At 40.6% G+C, this 22,896-nt stretch overlaps 1 pseudogene; it reads right to left on the reverse strand.

The window, feature by feature from the left end:
* Nucleotides 1-22,520, reverse strand: part of LOC101353968 (coordinator of PRMT5 and differentiation stimulator pseudogene) — a 36,231-nt pseudogene extending 13,711 nt beyond the window's left edge.
* Nucleotides 22,521-22,896: the final 376 nt, after the last annotated feature.

Genomic DNA, 22,896 nt, shown 5'->3' on the forward strand with positions numbered 1-22,896 from the left:
TATATAAAGATATATATATTTATAAATATAAATATATATATACACCTTCAGGTAGGATTTCTGCAGTTACCCTTCTCTTATACCACAGTGTTATTAAAACATGACCTAAATAAAACTTGTAACAGAAGTCTAAAATGTTCTTATCTTGATGTTCCATGTACCTCTACTTCTGTTCATGGGCAAGAATTGGCTCAATTATTATTAATGCCTAAAAAATAAGGCTTTGTTGAAATAGTGTCATCTTGTCCTTAGCTACAGCACTGGAGTCATAGCACTTGGCGTCATAAAAAGAAAAATAAAAGTAGTTATAATCTCAAGGGACATTTAGTTTTGGGTAATAACAAAAGGGCAAGATGTAGTCACACATAGTGTCCTCTCTTGGCAGAATTAGAGTGATGGAGCTGCCTTCCATTTGGCCCCAAGATGAGATTAACACAACAAAGGCAAGCATTGTGCTCTACCCAATGGTTAGATCCACAGATGCTGGAGTAGGCTTTCCTGTTTAAGGGCTTGTCATACAGTTAGCTCCGAACTAATTTCTTTTCCCCCATCTTGTGGGAATACTCCAGAGAAGGAGATTCACCACAGAGTGTTTGGTACCACAGACCTCATAAGAGGCCCTTTCTCCTTGGAAGTCTCTATGTGAATGTCAGCTTGTGAGTAGCCCAGAATAATGGCTGTTTTTATATTCTTTAATAAACTTTCAGTCCACTGCTCCCACCTCAATCCCTTGCACCATCTGCTTTTTCATACAGACAAACCCAAACTCAATGATAAAACAAATGTCATTACAGTAGCTTGCTTTCAGCTTAGTGAGTTGTGCCTGGCCTCCTAAGTGTTTTTTTCACATCATAGACCTGCTGTTGGTACTGGTCCTTATGGAATTCTATGATTTGGACCTTCTTCTCAGTTCCAGTAGATGCCCTGCCCAATCCAGTCTGCTCTGAGGACACTGCCCCAGCACAAGACTTTCCTGACAGTGACACACACACACACAGGGTCACACTTATTTTTCTCTTACATGATAGGTTCTTTTTACATTAAATGGTATGCTCGTTGGTAGCAGAGACCATTTATGAGTATTATAACACCCGGAGGTCACATACTGTGATAATATCAGTGACGAATACCAAGTGAAGCCCTTCTCTGTGCCAGGTGGTTTTAGTGAATGCTTTTACACACATTCTCTCTTTCAATCCTCACACCAATTCTGGGAGGGTCATGGGTTGTCTGTTATTACTCCTTGGAGACTGGCTGACTGATTTACTGATTGAGACTCAAAAATGACCGTAATGCTACCAATCCACACCAGCACTAACTGGGTGCCCATGGCCAGTCAGATACCCTGTGAGGAATTTTATAAACATGGTTTCATTACATTTTCGTATCATTGCAAGGAATTATCACCCCCCTTTTGCAGTTGAGGAAACTGAGATGCAAACAAGTTAAGAAACATCTGCATGGTCATGCCAAGAGTAAAGGCAGAGCCTGGGTCCAAAGCCAGGTCTGTTTGACTCCAAAGCCAGTGCTCCTTTTCCAGCATAATGATGCTTTTTCGAAGTAAGAAAGCACTTTCTCTCTTGCTCACCACTGCATGCCTAGTCGCTGTGTCCAACTTTAGAATACTCCCTTGTTGTTGTTGCTGTTTGGTGCATTCAAGTCAATTTTTGACTCATAATGACCCCATGTGATGGAGTAGAACTGCCCCACAGGGTTTGCTAGGCTGTAATCTTTATGGGAGCAGATAGCCTGGTCTTTCTCCCGATGAGCCATTGGGTGGGTTCAAACTTCCAACCTTTGGTTAGAAGCTGAGTGTTGCACCATGAGGGCTCCTTATTTACTCCTTATTCACATGTAAATGAGTAACATTAGCTTGGAGGTGGACTGTGCTTTTGTGTAGGCTGTCTCCCATAACTGGAATGTCCTTTGTCCATCCAAGACATTCACCTTTGACCTGATTCAGGACCTGACATCTTTCCTGACTTTTCTCACCTGTAATGATTTCTTTCTTATCAGATCACAGGGATAGCCATCACCGTCTCTCCCTTCCACTTAGGTGCTAAATCACACACCTCACCCATGTCAATTAATGGTTGTATATGACTATGTCATATCTACCCAAAGAAATTTATGATTTCCCTGAGAGTGCTTATCGGATGCCATACTTTTTGTTGTATGTTTTTAGTTTATGACAATTGTTGGGTCTTCAACTTTAAAGATTTAGGTAAATGTATGAATGGCCAGAGCTGTTTCAGCTACTAGGAGAAGTGGGGCTCATCCTGACATTTGGGTTGAGGTTGGGCAGGAAAAACATGCACGTTTCAGAGGTTTGCCCTTTGAGGCTGCTGTTTGAGACAGAATCCTGGATGATTTGAATCTGAATAAGCGTGGTGCACTTGTTAGGGGAAACTCAGGAAAACGGAAGAACTTTAAGCGTTTAAAACAAAAGGACTTTATACAGAGACCTAGTAACACAAGTAACATGAACCCCAAGAAACCATAAAAGAGCAGTGAAGCAACCTAGAGATTAATTAGCAACAGCAGAAAAGGGTTCCTTGGAGTTGATGTCAGCAAATAGAAGTTGGAATCATGGTTAGCTTTTCTGGTGGGAGATAAGCTGGTGCCCTGGAGGAAAAGCAATCACTGTCAGAGATGCACCAAGACAGACAGAGAGACAAAAAGAGAAAGAGAGAGAGAGAACATCAATGCATGTCTCTTCTGTCTCCCAATCAGTGCTTTCCACTGGACAGACCCAGCCGGCAGCAATTTTGCCAGGTCTAAGAAATGCAGCCTGCAGCTGTCAGCACTTCTCTGATGTGGAACAGAGCAGGGGAAGAGTGAGAAATGTGTCTCAGAGCAAATGGGCCACAGTATATGTGGTGCTACCTCAATTCCTTTGAATTGAAATGAAGAGATACTTAGGAGACTACACCTGCTCACATCAAAAGGGTATCAGACAGCTGAGGGGCCATCAGAAGGGTCTCTAATAGCACATCTCATGACACTCAAGGCTCATTTTTTTACGATATAGGTGTTGGGTGGAACTGCTGTCCCAGAACTAGTAAGTAACTCATGGTACCATGGAGAACAAGGCATTCATGGGATTTAATGATAGAAAACAGGCCTCTGGCATCATTTCTTGGTATAACAGTGATGGTTTCATTTTACCCCTTAAGTTATTTGTAAGAAATCCCTATTCTGAGTGGCATTTGGAAAATCTCCTTTGACATAAATGGATATCGTGCTTTCTATATCAAATTCAGACGTTATCTTTGTTGTCTGAAATGAAAAGCTGACTGGATATACACGAAGTTATAGATGGTAAACACCGCAGCTGCTGTCTAATCAAAGCCCTTGAGAAAGCTAAGGATCAAGAAGGTGAAATGATTTGCCTGAGGTCACTGTAAGACCTTCTGAGATTTAATAGGGTTATGGCATAGATACATTCCAAATCCCAGGCTCTTCCACCTGCTTTGTGACCAACCATGAGACAGTCCCCTAAACTTTTGAATTTCCGTTTTCTCATATATATGAGAATCGTAATGGTACCTACATAATAAATTTCTCGCAAGGATTGAGATTATCTATGTTAAAACCAAAAAAACAAACCTGTTGCCATTGAGTTGATTCCAACTCCTAGCAACTCTGCAGGACAGAGTAGAACTGCCCCATAGGGTTTCTGAGGAGTGGCTGGTAGATTCCAACTGCTGACCTCTTGGTGAGCAGTCAAGCTCTTAACCACTGCACCACTAGGGTTCCTTATGTATATTAGAGTTCAGAAACCATTTTTCTGTAAAGGGCCAGATAGAAAGTATTTTAGGCTTTCTGGACCATATGGTTTCTGTTACAAGTATTAAATCTTTGCCATTGTAGAGGGAAGGGAGCCACAGACAATTCAAGAACCAGGTGGTGCTGCTCCAATAAAACTTTATTTACAAAAATAGGCAGCCGGCCCACGGGCCATAGTGTGACATCATTTGGTCAGTATCACTTAATCTGATTCTTGGCACAGAGTAAGGATTTAATACATCTTACCTGATATTATTACCATGATTATGACTATTATTATTATTTAGACTATGAATGAAGGAGATCATTTCTATATTTAGTTAAAAAAATCAAACTTTCACTGCTCTCTCCAGGCCTGTATCCTAATCTGAGACGTCTCCACCTCCAGTTCCAGGGTAATTTTGCCCATGTCTGGGCTGTCGCTGTCTTAGATATTGGGAGGCATTCTGGGGAGGACAGGTAGGCTACTTCTGAGCATGCAATACCCTGTAACAGATCTGGAGGCCCTATAAGTCCCGAAGAGTGGGTTTCAACACTTCAGCTTCTGCTCAAGATCAGAGGTGCTGAATGTGTAAAATGAAACTTGTTTGCTCCCCTCATCCAAACAGTACCATAAGGCTGTGCAGCCAGTATAGAGAAATGCCAACCCAGATCTGTCAGCGAGGAGCCAGAGCAGCAGTGTAGCAGTGTGTGGGCAGGATCGATGGAGACATCGCCCTCTCCTGAGACCCAAATGCAGGGCAGACTAAGAAAGTGTGGGTGATGGCAAAATGTGTTAGAGCCATGTTTGAATTATCCTTTAGGACAAATAGAATTTTCGATAGCTTCTATTTCATGACACAGCATTTCTGATGTACAACTATTACAATAAAAAATTAATAGGATATATAAGGAAGAGATGAAAGGCTGACTCTAGCAAGAAGAATTTAGGTCATAGACAGGGATCCTTGAAAAGGTAAACTTACAGAATGTAGTAAGTTTACTTACACAGTGGGGGCTCAGAGCAGGTGACCCCTTCTTGGCCTCATAGTTTGACTTGTACCTTTGTGTTCTCAGGTCAATTATAATTATTGATGAGGTCCCCAAAATAATAGCCAGTGCTCTAATAATGTCCACAAAATGACTGCAGGATGGATGCAAGTATTGAGTAAATCTATGACACTCAGTCTGTGACCATGCTTCGAACAAGAGACAGTTGAAGAAGACAATGAGAAAACTACTTCTCCCTGGAATGTAACATCTCAAAGCTTTGAGGTAATTGTTGTTGTTGTTAGGTGCCGTCAGGTTGGTTCTGACTTATAGTGACTCTGTGCACAACAGAACAAAACCCTGCCCTGTCCTGCACATCCTCACAATCGTTTTTATGCTTGAGCCCATTGTTGCAGTCACTGTCAACCATCTTGTTGAGGGTCTTCCTCTCTTTTGTTGACCCTCTGCTTTACCAAGCATAATGTCCTTCTCCAGGGACTGGTCCCTCCTGATAACATGTCCAAAGTACGTGAGACCAAGTCTTGCCATCCTCGCTTTCAAGGAGCATTCTAGCTGTACTTCTTTCAAGACGGATTTGTTCGTTCTTCTGGAAGTCCATGGTGTACTCAATATTCTTTACCAACATCGTAATTCAAATGCATCAGTTCTTTTTCAGTCTTCCTTATTCGTTGTCCAGTTTTCTCATGCTTATGAGACCACTGAAAATACCATGGCTTGTGTCAGGTGCACCTTAGTACTCAAAATGACATCTTTGCTTTTGCAGTAGATTTGCCCAATGCAATACATCGTTTGATTTCGTGACTGCTGCTTCCCTGCGCATTGACTATGCATCCAAGTAAAATGAAATTCTTGACAACTTCAATATTTTCTCCACATAGCATGATGTTGCTTACTGGTCCAGGTGTGAGGATTTTTGTTTTCTTTATATTGAGGTGTAATCCATGCTGAAGGCTGTAGTCTTTGATCTTCATCAGTAAGTGCTTCAAGTCCTCTTTGCTTTCAGCAAGCAAGGTTGTGTCATCTGCATATTGCAGGTTGTTAATGAGGAGATTAATGGATATCAAATTGTAAAATTATATATATATACATTTTAAAAGAAGACATGAATGTTTAATACAGTTTGAAAACTCTTGGAGCAAGGAGGAGCAGCTCTGCTTGCTGAGGGGCTTTAGAAAAGAAAGCGTCGTTCATATTTAATGGCTCTTAGTTTATAAACCGGAGCCTTTACTGCTCATTCAGAGACATACGACCCAAAAGGGAGCATTCATGTCGTAGTTTTTACATTGTGTTTAATTCTGGCATCTTGAATGAAGTTTATAAAAAGTTTTTAAATTTTTCTTTTAAAATCGTGATGACCTATTTCAGTATTTTTATGTTATGAAATGGGATTCCAGAAATAAAGCTCAATTTGTAGCTTCGTTCCTAGAGTAGAGGGATTGGAAAACTTTTGTAAAGAGTGAGATACTAAATATTTTAGGTGCTGCAAACCACACAATCTCTGCCACAAATACTCAACTCTGCATTGCGGAGAGAAAGAAGCCATAGGAGATATGTCAATGAATGGGCATGGGCACTGTGTTCCAATAAACTTTATTTACCAAGTCAGGCTTCAGGCAGGATTTGGCCAGTGGGCTATAGTTTGCTTAACCCTGCTATAGTTGTTAAGCTTTTACTACCTTAAAAGATCTGAAATAGTGCTTCTTATCCAGGAGACAATTAGTTGTGTAAAAGATCATCTGTATTAAATACTGTTGTTTATAAAAGGAAGGAAGAATTTACTAATGCATCAGTGAGGAATATTATATATAGATCTAGTCTCTAAGGTAAATTAAGGGAAAATAGAGATATGCCTTAGAATTAGAAACATTTGAGACTTAAAGTGAATTAGAATCACAAATTATAAAGATTTGGGATCTGAGGTGCATTGCAATGCACCGGTTTCCATATTGCTTTCACATTATTTCAACTTGTAGCCTTCCTTTGGTAGTATGTTTTAACAGTGTGACAACTTTTTTTCTTTCCCAGAATCACATTTGTGAATGGTTAATCGTACTGAGGTTAGCCAATCTCACGTGATGTTACAGCTTGTCCCTGGAGTGAGTCCACTGGGAGAGGATGATTGGAAGTTCATGTGTAGCTTCCTCCAGGTTTCACTGCACGTACCTTTTCCCTTTGCTGGTTGTCCTTTGTATACTTCTCTGTGATAAATCTTAGCCATGAGTACAACTATATGCTAAGTCCTATGAGTCCTTAGACAAATCACTGAAAGTGGGGGTGGTCTTAGGGACCCCAACACACCTTCCCACCCTGATATGGCATGTTTTCTGTATGAAAGAGGCTGATTTAGAGAAAGGTCTTGCCACACTATAATCTTCCCAGGGAAGATGATTTATGCTCAGGACAGTGAAAAATTAATTTATGCAGAATGAAAATACCTCAATATTCTCCAGATACATTGCTTTTGGGGTCTTTTTTTTTTTTTGCTGTTGCGGTTTATCAGCTATCACTAGTTCATTAAAAACAATATTTTTATAGAAAATTTAAGAAAACAAACCCATTGCCATCAAGTTGATTCCAACTCATAGCAACCCTACAGGACAGAGTAGAACTGCCCCATAGGGTTTCCGAGGAGCAGCTGGTGGATTTAAACTGCTGACCTTTTGGTTCGCAGCTGAGCTCTTAACCACTGTGCCACCAGGGCTCCCTAGGAAATTAGTGCCTAGTATATATTAGGTTCTCAAATATTTGTTGAATGAATGAATGATGGCCATCCTAGCCTTTGGGTCATTGATGATTTTCTGCACTAGCATATGGCTTTCTAGAAGGTCACCTCAGGGTAACTGTTGGCATCCTGTGTATTCTTTCTTAGACATATGCATTTCCATAAACACAGTAGCAAAATCTCCTGGAACCAAAACGACTGGGCACACTTTGAATAAACGCCACAAACTCATTTTGACATTTCTTTTCTGGTATGGTAGTTATCGTTTTTTCCATGCATCAGCTTTATGTGTCCACAGCATTTTCATTTCCCAACCACCACGATGCCCGTGACACGTCAGTTCAAATAAAGGAATGTTTCCTTTCATCTTGCTTCTTCACTCACGTGTGCCGTCACACAGTGGCTGAGCATGGTGAGATGCCAAGCGCCATGCCAGAGACTAAAGATTCAAAGACAAAAACCTCATGCTGTTTGTCTTCAGAAGGCTCTTTCTAGTTAAGGAGAAGATACTTAGATAGATCATTACAAAACAACGTGATACCTCCATAGTAAACTTACTTACAAGGAGATTAGAAGCATGAGGGACTGAGCAATTGACTCTGGTAGAGTCTTTCCAGTTGAGTTCAAAGAGTGACTAGAATTCGACCATTCAATAACAGAAAGGAAGAGCATTTTAAAGGGAATAGCATGCACAAGGAGTCCATGGCTGCTATGCACTAAATTGATAACTGAAAGGAGGTTTGAGTCTACCCATATACACCTCAGAAGAAAGGCCTGGCTATCTACTTCTGAAAAACCAGCCATTGGAAACTCTATGGAGCATAGTTCTTCTCTGACACACATGGCATTGCCATGAGTTGGAGCTGACTAGACATCAACTGGTTTTTAGCATGGACAAAGGCTCTGAGGCTTGAGCAAATGTGACACATTCAGGGCAGAGCAACTAGTGGCTGCCTAGAGAGTACCTGCTGAGAAACAACAGAAAAAATGCGGGTCACACCAGACCAATAAAGATCCTGTATATACCAGGCTAAGGAGCTGAAAGTCATTACACAGGCAGAGTCACCGAGTTAGATTAAGGAGGGCAAGAATGTAATCATAGTTGTAGTTTAAAAAAATCACTCAAGGAGAATTGAGAGAGTGGATTAAAAAGGGCAGAGACTGGAGGCAGGAAGACCAGTGAAAACCGTGTCCAGTGGCAGTGGACACAGAGAGGAGGAGAAAAGCATGAAAGCTGTTTTGAAGTGGAGCCCAGAGGATTCAGTGACTGGTTGAATGTAGCGTAAGGGAGAGGGAGCAGCTGCTGATAATTCATAAATGTTGGTCACAAGGTACAGCAGTTCCATTTATAAAAACTCAAGGAGAAGAAGTGGGTTGGAAGGAAGATGATGGGCTCATTTTTGGCCATGCTGAGTTTGAGATATGGTAAAGCATCTGGTGATATTATCCATTAGACATTTGACAGTGACTTATTCGGCAGGAGAAGTAGCAGATATCATATACAGTGGTACAGATGTATTTTATTTGCTTTCTCATTTAATTCTTCTAAAAACTTACCAAGGTAGGGGTATTGTATACATTTTTCAATTAAAGTAATTGAGGTTCAGAGAAGTTGAAGGAAACTATCCAATGTTACAGATGGAGTAAGTGGCAGACCCAGGATTTTAGTCCGTATTTCCCTGACTTCATTACCTCTTTTGCACTTTCCCATGCTGACTCACCTTTTTTGGTGTGAATAAGTTTCCATGTTAACATGTGGGCTGACTCACCTGATTGGACATATATTTAATGATATTTTATTTTCATACCAAAAAGGATTAAGTACCTACACAATTTTAATTCTTATTTTTCACGGCAATCCCTGTGGACTACACTTAACACCCTATGTAATATACATGTGCTGAAGGTGAAAGTATTTTAAATGAAGGAGAAAAAGCAGAAACTAGGAAAAAATAAATTTAAATACTAGAATCACTTTTTTAACTTATTTTTTCAAAACTGTTGTTGTTAGGTGCTGCTGAGTTGGTTCTGACTCATAGTGACCTTATAACAAAAGAATGAAACAGTGCCCAGTCATGTGCCATCCTCACAATCATTGCTATGTGTGAGTCCATTATTGCAGACACCTTGTCCATCCATTTCGTTGCGGGTCTTCCTCTTTTTCGCTGACCCTCTACTTTACCGAGCATGATGTCCTTCTCCAGGGACTAGTCCCTCCTGATAACATGTCCAATGTACATGAGGCAAAGTCTCGCCATCCTCGCTTCCAAGGAGCACTCTGGCTGTACTTCTTCCAAGACAGACTTGTTCATTTTTCTGGCAGGCTACAGTATATTCAATATTCTTCTCCAACACCGTAATTCAAAAGCATCTTTCAGTCCTCCTTATTCATGGCCCAGCTTTCTCATTCATATGAGGTGATTGGAAGTATTATGGCTTGAGTCAGGCGCATCTCAGTCCTCGGAGCGACATCTTTGCTTCTTAACATTTCGAAGAGGTGTTTTGCAACAGATTTACCCAATGCAATACATTGATTTCCCGACTGCTACTTCCATGGGTGTTGATTGTGGATCCAAACAAAATTAAATCCCTGGCAACTTCTATCCTTTCCCTATTTATCATGATGTTGCTCACTGGTCCAGCTGTGAGGCTTTTTGTTTTATATATGTTGTGTAATCCATACTGAAGGCTGTAGTCTTTGATCTTCAGCAGTAAGTGCTTCAGGTCCTCTTTGCTTTCAGCAAGCAAGGTTGTTGTCATTTGCATATCGCAGGTTGTTAATGAGTCCTCGTCCAATCTTGATGTCACATTCTTCATAAAATCCAGCTTCTCGGATTATATGCTCTGTATACAGTTTGAAAAAGTATGGTGAAAGCATACAACCCTGATGCGTACTTTTCCTGATTCTAAACCACTAATATCCCCTTGTTCTGTTCGAACAACTGCCTCTTGGTCTACATACAGGTTCCACATGAGCACAATTAAGTGTCTTGGAATTCTCATTCTTTGCAATGTTATCTACAATTTGTTATGATCCACACAGTTGAATGCCTTTGCATAGTCAATAAAAAACAGGTAAACATCTTTCTGATGTTCTCTGCTTTCAACCAAGATCCATCTGACATCAGCAATGATATCCCTCATTCAACGTCCTCTTCTGAATCTGGCTTGAACTTCTGGCAGTCCCGTGTCAGTGTGCTGCTGCAACCGCTTCTGAATGATCTTCAGCACAATTTTACTTGCGTGTGATGTTAATGATACTGTTTGATAATCTCTGCATTCTGATGGATCAGCTTTCTTTGGAATAGGCACAAATATGGATCTCTTCCAGTCGGTTGGCCAGGAAGCTGTCTTCCAAATTTCTTGATATAGACAAGTGAGCACCTCCAGTGCTGCATCCATTTGTTGAAACATCACAATTGGTATTTCTTCAGTTCCTGGAGCCTTGTTTTTCACCAATGCCTTCAGTTCAGCTTGGACTTCTTCCTTCAATACCTTCAGTTCTTGATCGTATGCTACCTCTTGAAATGGTTGGATGTTGACCAATTCTTTTTGGTACCGTGACGGTGTATTCCTTCCATCTTTTTTTGATGTTTCCCGTGGCATTCAATATTTTGCCCTTCCAAAACCAACCCATTGCTGACAGTCGATTCTGACTCATAGTGATCCTATAGGTCAGAGTAGATCTGCCCCATAGGGTAATAAAGAGCAGCTGGTGGATTCGAATTGCAGACGTTTTGGTTAGCAGCAGAGCTGTTAACCACTGCCCCGTCAGGGCTCCTAGAATCCTTCAAAGTTGCAACTCGAGGCTTGATTTTTTTCTTCAGTTCTTTCACCTTGAGAAATGCTGAGTATGTTCTTCCCGTTTGGTTTTGTAACTCCATGTCTTTGCACATTTCATTATAATACTTTGCTTTTGTCTTCTTGAGCCACCCTTTGAAATCTTCTGTTCAGCTGGATGCTTAGAGAAATGATAAGGTAAACGTACATGGATAAGAAGTTTTCAAACAGGACTGGATTTAGTACACCAAAATCCATGCTGGACTATTTAGTCGCAGCCTCTACAACACTTCCTCTGTCTTAGTTATCCAGTGCTGCTGTAACAGAAAACAAGTGGGTGGCTTTAACAAACAGAAATCTATTGTCTCACAGTTAGGAGGCTAGAAGTCCAAATCAGGGTACTAGCTCTAGGGGAAGATTTTCTCTGTCAGCTCTGGAGGGAGGTCCTTATCTCTTTTCAGCTTCGTCCATGGCAATCTTCATGTGGCACTGGCTTGGCATTTCTCTTCCCCCATCTCTTCTCTTTTGCTGCTTTCTTAACCTGCTCTTTTATTTCTCGAAAGAGATTGACTTAAGATACACCCCACACTAATACTGGCTCATTAACACTACAAAGAAAACTCATCCCCAAATGGGATTACAACCACAGGTACAGAGGTTAGGATTTACAGCACATATTTTTGGGGGACACAGTAGAAACCATAACACCCTCCCTATCCCATCTTCAAATGATAATTTTGTTGTACACTGAAAAACAAATTGAATTGAGAAGATGTGCCAAAGGGCACTACTCTGTTTTCTGGGTGGCCTAGTGGAGAAGAGAGGGGACCTCCCATGAGTAGGTGGGTGGACCTTAGCCCTGTGGGGGAGTCAGGGTGCTCTCAGAGGAGAGATGAAGGGGGAGGGTTCAGGATTTCTGTGCAGTAGTGTCTCATCAGGGTAAGCTGGTTGCAAAAGGGGCCTAGGGGAACTGTCTTCGAGTTGTGTCTGCATGTCATATATGTTAAGAAAGCTACTTACATTCAGATTGTGTATATATTTATAATAATTGGTAGGAGGAGCTCATGGAGACCAACCCCACTGCCATTTTTACACATGTACTCCCCCACTTACATGCAAACACACACACACAAACACACACACGCATGCACACATACCGATCCCCCACTATATGTTATTCAGGGTGGTCTTAAGGACAGGGGAGGAAAGTTAGGAACTGGGATGTGTCCATGGGTGGATCTTAAAAGGAATAATTTGGCACTGGACTACTAGCCAAAAGATTGGTGGTTCAAACCCACCCAGAGGCTCCTTGGGAGATAGGCCTGGTGATCTGCTTCTGAAAGGTCACCACCTTGAAAACGCCATGGAGCAGTTCTACTCTGCACACAAGAGGTTGTCAAGAGTTGGAACTGACTCCACGGCAACTAACAACAGCAACAATAAGGACTGTCGTATTTACTGCTTAATTTTAAAATCTTTAACTTACGCTTTGCTCTTTTTAAGTTCTTCTAATACTCTAGTAACATTTGCTGTCTCTCGACACATTTGCACAGTGGTATTATAGGTAGAAGTGGAGGATGGTGTTATAAAGGGAAATCAGTAGAATGACCATAGGCTTTATTTTTCAAGCAGGGACACTTTTACAGAGTGAAAGAAGGTGCAGTTAATAAATATTCCAGGACAACTGGCAAAAATCAGGATTGTCTCAGGCGCACCAGCCTGTATGATATCCTCCTGAACAAGACCTGCCTATTTGGGGGCCCGTAGCCCTGCAGAGGCCTTTGCGTGGAGGAAACCACAGTCTGGGAGTTCTAGGCTATGATCAGCAATGAAGAAAGTGAGCACAATGGCTGACCAGAGACTAATGGCAGGAACGTAGGAGCATGGTGGTCAAGGATGCTTCACCAGAAAACTTCAGGCAATTAGACCTTTCCGCCCACCCTCTCATCTTCATCTTTCTAAAGTATACTGATAGGAAGTCATCTTTACGTGGATTACAAAGGAAGGCGCTGTGGCGAAAACATTGAAATAAGTGACCAGCACGTCAAATTAGTCAGGAAAACATAAACAAACCCTCATTTCACTGTGCCTTAACTCTAAAAAGAGGCTGAAGGAAAATCATTCCTCACCCAAGCTTTCAAAACTATTCCTTCCACAAGCTTTCTTTTGTTGCTTGCTCCCCAGAGAGAGAATGAGCTGTGGTTTTCCCAGAGAGACTGAGCTGTGGTTTTTGAGAAGTTGGTGATTTAGTGGAGAAGTTGGTAAACCGTTTACAAAGCTCCTCCTCTCCTTTCTCAATAGGTGCCAGGGGTACACAAGCATCTGACAGGGGTGGGCCTGCCATCTGGTAACCCTGTTTGAGTGTGCTAGTCCTCCACTTACTACTCTGAAGGAAAACGCTTGTAGCTTTCTTTCTAGAAAAGGCAATTCCACTTAATATTCTTGGAGGTGGTAGCTGTCTCAGCAAGATAGCACACTTTGTTTCCTTGAGTTTAGATTCCAGAAACGGCTAAACAAACTATCATTTACATGAATATGCCACCATGATTTATATAGACAGATGCCATTATAGTGATTCAGTGTTCCAATTAACTTGATAATGGGTCCTAATTATTATACTTTTCTAGTACCTAAAAACAAATGCAAACCAGAATGAAAGCTGTTTGAAGAACAGGAATATTATCATACTTCTATTTTTATCACAACTCTGATTTTTGAGGGAAAAACACAAATGAGAACTGCTAATTATGCAAATCACACATGACCTCTGGACTGTCAGATGGACCACAGAGGCAAGGCTGTTGTTAGCAACTTAAAGTTTATAGCTCTGAGAACTGCAGGACGATCTATTGGCAGAACAAGTCCAGGCTGTCAAAATCAGAGATTAAGAAAGGTTAGATTTCTTTCTTCTCTGAAAACCGAGGCCCAAGTCCAGCCTTACTACTTGTCTTTTAGGGAATATTCACCCATCAGCTCTTGCTTGTTATTGTCTCTTCAATATTGGCGCTTATGGATAGAGACTCAAAAACAAGAACACGTGCATCTGCTAATAAAGGAGAACATACTTGTGTTAGAATCGTTGGCCTTTCAGCAAGGAGAGAGGGTGGGCTTCCCATCCTAATCATATTCTGTTCCAAGAGCAAGAAGGGCGAATCCCTATGTATACTGCCACCTACCCATTTTCCCTTCTGTTTTTCTCATGCTTCCTTCTATAATATTTTGTTGTTAGTTGCTGTCGAGTTGGCTCTGACTCATGGTGGTCCCATATTTAACAGAACAAAACATTGCCAGTCCTTTGTCATCTTCGTTCATGCTGGTTGGTATGTTTAAGTTCGTTGTTGTGGCTATTGTGTCAATCCATCTCTTGAGGGTTTCCTTCATTTTCACTGGTCCTCTACTTTACCAAACAGGATGTCCTCTTCTAAAGACTGGTCTTTCCTGATAGCATGTCCAAAGTAAGTGAGTCGAAGTCACACCATCCTCACTTTGAAGGAACTTTCTTGTTATATTTGTCCTGAGACTGATTCCGTCATTATTCTGGAACTCAGCAGGGTTTTGTTATCCCTTATTGCATTGTTCTTTCTCATAATTCAGTCTACTGATCTTTCTCATTCTTGTTGCTGGTATTTATTTTTTTTCCTAAACCATTCATTTTCTCTGTTGTGTCAAGTACTTCCAAGCCTCTTTCTAATTACCTGTCCAATTTACTTTTAAATTTGCAGGGTTTTTCAGGATTTGGGGGGAGTTAAATGTCCATTTGTAATAATCTTCTTATCTAGATTGTAACTTGTTAAAGATAGAACTGAAATGTTTGGTGTAGCCAAGAATTACTGATGTATAGGATCCTTCTTCAAGACTCTGCTGACCTTCTCTGACTCTATCTCTTTCTCTGTCTTGATCTCTGTTCCTGCCCCTGTCTGCATCCCCACACCTATCCATATCCATATCTTTATCTCTCATTTGCAATACACAGATTGCCAGGTATTCACAGAAAGATGCAAGTTTTTAACTTCTTATAACTGATTTTACATTCCCCATAAGTCACCACCCTACTGATGTTGAAGATATTTAAATGCTCTAATTAATAATATGCTAATCTCTCTGGGTTTGTCTTTTCCTATTAAATTTGCTATTAGCTCTAGGTTCATTTCCCTATCAGAGTTAGTTCAAATAGTTGCTTTTTACATGGCTCAGTCTCTTTAGAGAAACACTTGGTCGGGTCAGATGTCTTTCTGCTTCCTTTGTTCGTCTCTAAGTTGGTGATATCAGCCTCCCTAGCACATTCCAATCAGCTGGGGAGCTTTTAAAACTTTTTATACCCACATGCATTAGTCTGGGTTCTTTAGAGGAGCAAAACCATTGAAGCATATCTAGATATACATAGAGAGAAATTTACTTCAAGAGTGGCTCACACAATTGTGAGGAAATAGCTCACCCAATTGTGGGAGCTGGCAAGTCCCAAATCCATGGGTCAGACAACGGGCTGAAGACCTCTGCTGGATCACATGGTTGCAAGGGCTGACAAACACAAAATTTGCAAGTCAGGCAACAGGCTGGAGACTTCTGCTGGCTCACGGAATTGCCAGGATTGGTTAATCCAAAATCTGCAGGTCAGGCGACAGGCTGGAGGCCTCTGCTGACTTATGTCCCAGGAGTCAGAGGTCAGACGACAAGAAGATTGCAGGATCGAGAGGGAGAGCAAGCTTTGCCAGAACATCTATTTATCTACTGGATGCAGGCCACACCCTCAAGGAAACTCCCCTTTCTACTGATTAACTGCTCCCATCAGATCTCAAAATGGAAGATGATTACATAATGTCTGCCAAACTACCAAGAATGATATCCTAGCCAAGTTGACACATAACATTAACCATCACACCACTTCATACCTCACATCAATTATATCAGAATCACTCAGATTGAGAGCAAAGAATTTTTTTTTTTTTTAAATTTCAGGTGTTTTCAAAGTGTAGCCAAGGTGGAGAACAACTGAACCTAGAAGGACCTTAGAGCCAACAACTGCCTGGGCCGCACAGCATGGCCCTGTGCATAGCTGGGGCCTATTAACATTACAGAGCAAGGCCCCATCTCAGACTTGGGGGATCAAATCTGTCTTCACTCATTGTGATTTGGGATGATGTAAGGAGCACTCAGGCAATATTAATAGTAGTGAACATTATTGCATGCTTGCTATATGCCAATTACATTATTATATACTTACAGAACTTCATTACAACCCCAAGTGCTAGTATTATACCACAGGCAGATGAAGAAATTGAGGCTTAGAGAAGCTGGGTCACAAGTCCAAGATCATAAAAGTAATACAAGACAGAACTTGATGTCCTTCTGTTGCTAAAACCTCCACTCTTATAACTGCACACTGTACTGACTCCCTGTATTTATGATACTTAGAATAAAGTCACTCTGACAAGTGACTCAGAGACTAACTAGTTAGTTAGTCATTATAGCTTCCTGCTCCTTTCTGCCTTCTCCACTGCTCTCCTCCCACCCTTTGGACTTGCCTAGTTGAAGGTTTGACCACACCCATTCCTGTTACTCTTCACCTTCCAAGCCAGATGCTGCTACAATATTCCATGCTTATACCTGGCTATTAAATAGCTCACTCGGCAATCATCGGTCAGTTTCCATTCCTTTGGAAGAGTCACTGAACACTGGACCATAAGTTCTCCTGCTGATGCTGGCTCACAATAAAGGGGTCTTTGTTATTGCTCGTGTACAAATATGCCCCATTTGTTGAAGCTTAGCAAGATCACATCGTCAAACTGGTTTTAATAATTAGCTCCTTACAGATAAAACTCTTGGTAATTTCTTCTACTTTAGGAATACATGCTTTCCCCCCTCTACTTATTCTTTGTCATGCGCTCAAATCAACAATTTCAGAATATCAGCATTACAAACTCTTGAGATTGAGTTGGTCTGTTTATGAGAGCAAATATTTCCAAGCAGTAGGTACCCTACTTCAGATAAAATGGACCTGCAAGAAAATAAGCCTTCATCAAATCATTTGTTCTAAGCCTCTTTGATCTCATGACATTTTAATGCAAACTATAACAATATTTTCTCCAAACTCTTTATAGTTAATGTTGTTTAAATTATTCTCGATTATGGAGTTTATGGAAATACATTCTCCTATATAAAAATGAATAATTTTTGGCAGCAGACTGCATTTAATATGTTAGATTTAATAAACAAAGTCACATTTGTATGTGGGCCATTTTCCTAGAACATAATCAAGTATGACAGGTTGGTTATGAGGAGCTCGGTTCCTTGATGTATGTATCAGCTTAAAAGCTTGTCACCTACCTTGACGCATTAATTCTAGTACTTTGTGCACGTGAGACTTCCTGTTGTCTGCAAAACACTGTGAGCCATTTAGCACATGACAAGCCTTTAGATCACGTTGCTCCTGTAACTGCACATTCTGAATGCAAATACACCTCTGCAGTGGTTCCTGGCAACAGAATATTAAAATAGGAAATGCTTTCTGCTCCTTCGTGTCAGGCCGTATCTAGCAAACCGGCATTTCGTGTCTGCAATCTAAACTTCCGCTAAGTTCACAGTGGATTTACTGAATCCCAAGGTGAATTTTACAAAATGACTTCATATGCGAGGTCAGGTTGCTTTTTGGCCAATAAATAATGAGTGAACTGGCATTTGGTGAAAACCTGATTTAGATAGTGGGTTCTCTCTGTCCTGCTAACTGCTCTGGTTAGATAATTAGACTTGTGGCTAAGGTCAGGTTCGAGGGAATGAATTTACACTGCATTGCGTGAACTCAGTTTAAATTGTATGTGATGCTACAAAAACAGTAATGACCCAGTGCACCTCTAATGTGCGTCCGTTGGAGGAGTCACTGTGAAATTTTAAATTAAGGGTAATTTTATGAGGTGAACTTGGGAACAGATTTCCTGAGAACTCAAAGTCCATTTTGCTTTAAATTTAGTGGACTGTTGCTGTAATTTTTTATGGCTTTATTAATTCTAAATCTTACTTGATACCTTGTCATTTCAGAAAGCTCAGACAGTGTTTCCCTTCCCACAGCTCTCTCCTTATTGCCTTGTCAAGAACGGAAAAATGTATTGCTGGTGTATTTTCTTTCGCTTTCTTCCTCTAGGACCCTCTTCCCGTAGCCCAGAAATCTCTCTTCTATCTCCTTCTGGTGTTTTCTCTCTGCTAATCTAGACAGGGGCTCTGGTGGCACAGCGGGTAAAGAGCTAGGCTGCTAGACAAAATGTCGGCAGTTCAAATCCACCAGCTACTCCTTGGAAACCTTATGGGGCAGTTCTACTCTGTTCTATAGGGTCACTATGAGTTGGAATCAGCTCAGTGGCAATGGGTTAATGGGTTAATTCTAGACAAGACTTTAGCTCACAGCAGTTTAAGTTATTGACCTTGTAGGCAATTGGTCTACACTCAATAAATTTCTAGAATAACTCTGATTTATTTCCTGATGTTTATGGAAAATAGATGAATGTATGACATAATCCCTATGATAAAAACATATTTGCAAAGTATTTAGAGAATTTGGATTTGCACATCTGAGAAAAAAAGAAAACATAAGAAAATGCAATAATATGATCTGATATAATACAATTATGCCACTTTGCTTAGTTACCCATGATATAGAATACGTGAGTTATTTTAGAGATATTGTATACTCTTCTCAAATACCCACCAGAGCACCTAAGCATCCCCTGAATGGGTAAGCCTACTGTCTAGGCTTCAATAAAAGAAATTTTTACTAAAAAAGGACATTAAATGATACTAGATCTCTGAAGCAATCATACACAATGGTCTAGAGTCCTATGGTGTCTTTCAGCTTCTCACAAGGAATCTTCTCCAGCATTGGGCACATTCTCTGGATGAAGGATCCCCTACCGATTGGAGTCATTTTTCCCTCCATCACCTGTGGCTGGGGTGGGAACTGTTGGCATTGTCTCTGTTTGCCCATTCTCTGGGGTCCCAGACACTTACAACTCCCTTGGACATGACATATATTAATAGGAGGAATCTCCTGGCCAGTGATTGGAAATTTTGGAACAGAACCCAGAAGGCATAATATCAAAATAGCATACAGTCCTTTTTGCGAAAAGACAGTTGGCAAATAGATATCAAAAAATTTACATACAAATGTTGATCTCAAAATAGTCTTGTCCTATTTTTCTCATTCTATCTTAAACTACTTAAAATTTATCAGAGATTGGTATTATTCTAATCATGCCTATTATATTGCATGCTCAGGAATTTAGCTTTAACTCACCAGAAGAGGGGAGTCATCAGTTTTTATCTAATTTTTATTCCATGTAAGTGCATAAATACATCCAGTGTTTAGTTTACAAAGATCACTGTGGCAACATCTTGTAGTTCAGAGTAGGTGAGCAAAGAAGGGGAAACCTGGAGACAGGGATAAGAGTTGGGGAGTGCTAAGTAATGGTCCATTACTGAGCAGACCTGGGCAATGGCAATGACAATATAGCTGAGGATACAAATTCAAGAGACGTTTTTAAAGTAAAATCCACAAAACCAGGTGTTGGACTGGACTTGGTGCGTGAGGGACATGGAAAACCCACAGATAACTACATTTCCAACTTGGGTCCCTGGAGGAACATCATATCACTGAGATAAGAAACACAAAAGGAAGAGATGTTCTTTTGAAAATAACTCCAGTTTATGATCATATTTTCCATACTCTGGGTCTCAGCCAGATTTTTGTGTCTCCAGAGTGGGCTAGATACAACCTCTTCTTTGGGGCTTAAGTTCTACCTGGTATAACTGGAGCAGTCTTCTCCCATATCGGTAAACCGCATCCTTATCTACTCAGATGGTAAAACCACAAATCTAGTACTAATTTTTGATTCCTAATTTTTTTTTCATATTCACATCTGACCAATTACAAAGTCTTGCCAATTCCATCTCCAGAAGCAGCTTGACTTCGCCCACTTCTCTGCAGTTTTACCGCCACCGTCTTAGTCAATGCAACTGCCATCTCTCTTTTAGACTACTGCAATAGCTTCCTAACAATAAACCAAACCAAACCAGTTGCCATCTAGTTGATTCCAACTCATGACAACCCTATGTGCGCATCACAGTAGAACTGTGTCCCGTAGGGTTTTCAGTGGCTGATTTTTCTAAAGTGGATTGTAGTCCTTTCTTCTGAGGTACCTCTGGGTGGACTCAAACCTCCAGTCTTTGGATTGCCAGCCCAGTGCATTAACCACATTAACCATCTGTACCATCCAGGGACTCCTTTCCTAACCATCACTTCCCTGTTCTTCTGCAAGTTCTTTATTTATGTTAAAGTCAGTGCTGTTTGAAACACAAACCAAACTATGCCACAACCCTGCTAAAACCCTTTACTAGTAGAATAACATTTAGGCCATTTACCATGGCCACCTCCCAAACCAAACCAAACCCATCCCCATCAAGTCAATTCTGACTCATAGCTACCCTATTGGACAGAGTAGAACTGCCCTATAGGGTTTCCAAGGAGCTGCTGGTGAATTCGAACTGCCAGTATTTTGGTTAGCAGCCAAGCTCTTAACCATTTCTCCACCAGGACTCCAAGGCCTACACAGCCTTTCCAAAAATCTGTTTCTCCTTTGCACTTATGCGATACTCTTTTCCCGCCATTCATTGTGCCCAAGCACATTAGCCTTCTTGCAAGTTCTTTCCTGTGCTCCATTCACATTGTGAGCTTATTCCTGTCTTGAGATTTTTGTTCTTGCCATTATCTTTACTTTGAATATTCTACTTTCATATTGTCACATGGCTGGTTCCTTGCTATCCATTAGCTCTCAGCTCAAATTTCAACTTCTCAGAATGGTCTTTCTTGTCCACCTAAGCAGTTCTTTTCCACCTCCATATAATTATTTTTATTTTTTAAATTTATTTTATCAATTTATAGAAATTATTTTTTTCTGAATGTATGCACAGTCATTTAGGTTCTCTTTTCTGCAGCCTAGAATGTCAAATTCTATGAAAGCAAGGACCATTCTTGTTTGTTTACTGTTATATCTCAACACATGGAACAGTGTTTGGCAGAGAGTCAGCATTCTGTAAGTATTTGTGAATGAATGAGTGATGTAATGAGTGAGTTAGGGCAAATCCCCACCACCAAAGGGAAAGGATGGTGAGAAAACATCCACAGCTTTTATGAACTCACTCCAGATGCCTCCCTTGATTGCTAACTATGGTGAGAGGTACTGAGCCTGGCTGGCCTGAGAAGGTGTGACAGATAACAAAAACCAGTTGCCTCGTAGAAAGAGGATAGGACAGACCCAGACAAGTGTTTTTCTCTGACAACATATTACAAACAAAACAAAAGAAAAAAAACATGCGGCTGTCGAGTCAATTCCAATTCATAGCGACTCTGTAGTTTCTAAGAAGCAGCTGGTGGAGTTGAACTGCTGACCTTTTGGTTAGCAGACGAGTTCTTAACCACTGTGCCACCAGGGATCTGACAACATATTAGACCCTTTCTATTTTCTGTCTAAATATTATATAACTTACACAACAAAATTCTGACCAAGTAATCTCTAAACGTTGATTCCCAGTTTAAGCAGAATAAATTGTACTTACCTGTGTCCCCTCACCTGGGCCCGGTGTCTCTCTGGCTCTTGACTTCTCCCCACCTTTTAAATATGGATTCTCATAGCCACTTTCACTAGCACCTGCAAAATCCTTCAGACCTGTGATGAAGTATACATAGTATTTGCTCTGTCAAGACCCAAACTAGAAGATTTTAAAACACTGCCAGTTGACATTATTGCAGATTTAAGATTTCCAGCTGGGCTCTGTGCTTCTCTTAATTTTTTTTTTTTTTTTAAATCCACGTTAGTTTATTCTCTCACTTGGACCCCACAGTGAGTGTTCAGGAGCAGATCTAGAATTTCTATATTGGAAAAACATAAGATTGAAAATCTATTTGGAAGGGACATTAAAGAAACTTGTCTTGAAGCTCCTTTTGCATAATAACATTCTGTTTTTATATAATTTGTGTATTACAGATTTGAGAAAATAGCAAAAGTTTCTGAAAAGACTTCCAGTCACACTTAGGCTAAGATTTGAGAAACTGTTCGTAGTCCATATCAATGTTATTATTATTATTATTACTTAAACCTTTGGAAGGTACCTGACAGATGTGGAAGGCTAGGCCTGCTGCCCCTTCACAGCAGTACTCTAAATTCTCCAAATCTTCATTTTTCTCTTCGCTTCTCATACTCCAATAGTGAGCCCTTCTCTCTGAGAAGATAGTTAACATCCATTCAGAAACATTTCTTGAGCAACAGTTATGTCCAAGCAATGCAAATAATAAAGCCATGAGACATAGATGCATAATTCTTCTATTTCTAAACTTCTCTCCTTCTTGACTCTGTGGTATACCTCAGTACCACTTGTCTAGGAAGGAATAGTCCTATTGTTCAAGGCAAATCTGTCCAAATGTAGTTTGATCCAATTTCTTATTTTAGATTGTTTTCCACCATTTATCCCATCTTTACTGTATTTTCCATCTTTCCATTCATTTCTTCTCCTCAGTCTGCAGATATTTTCCAGTTATAAATATTGTGCCGATATTATCACGCAGCCACTTTTTC

Source organism: Trichechus manatus, unplaced genomic scaffold (genome assembly GCF_000243295.1).
Source record: "Trichechus manatus latirostris isolate Lorelei unplaced genomic scaffold, TriManLat1.0 scaffold00005, whole genome shotgun sequence".
NCBI classification, from domain to species: domain Eukaryota; kingdom Metazoa; phylum Chordata; class Mammalia; order Sirenia; family Trichechidae; genus Trichechus; species Trichechus manatus.